This window comes from Echinops telfairi, unplaced genomic scaffold (assembly GCF_000313985.2).
Source record: "Echinops telfairi isolate 266 unplaced genomic scaffold, ASM31398v2 ScPeMD7_5592;HRSCAF=6446, whole genome shotgun sequence".
NCBI lineage: Eukaryota > Metazoa > Chordata > Mammalia > Afrosoricida > Tenrecidae > Echinops > Echinops telfairi.
Window position 1 is genome coordinate 25,838,106 of NW_022109491.1, and position 591 is coordinate 25,838,696.

Consider the following 591-nt stretch of genomic DNA (forward strand, 5'->3'; position numbering starts at 1 on the left):
TGATGGCTTTGTCACCAACGGAAATTTCATATATATTACAATATTACAGTTGTTGTGAAATATAATGCATGTACATCACGATTTCAAAATTATGTGAAATGTTGACTTACCTCTGGAATTTGTTATACAAAGATGAATAGAGGCCTATCTATTAATAAATATATGAATAAGTTATGTCCCGTTGGTAGACTGGAACGCTGTAAAGGAACGAGAAAGCTAGGCCATGGTCTGGATCCATTGTGAAGTCTATGGTTCGGTGAGAAGGAGAAGAACACGATGAATCCACTAAAAATATTGGTGTTAAAAGAAGACGAAGTGGATGGATGCTGCTTGGCTAATCCTAAGATCTCTGTTCATCTGGCTGCCTTTGGGAAGGACACCTGGGTGAGAGGAAGACTTCCACCATGTAGCTTTCATTCCGTTTTTATTATGAACCCATGTGAATGTATCACATTGTACTTGTGGTCTATGAATTGTAATATATTAATTTTAAGCTTCAAATGAAAAAAAGTACAACGGACTGAAAGAATAAATAAATAAGGGGGGAGGGGGCGGGGACAGGGGCAAATCTTCTTTCTAGAACAGTGGTTC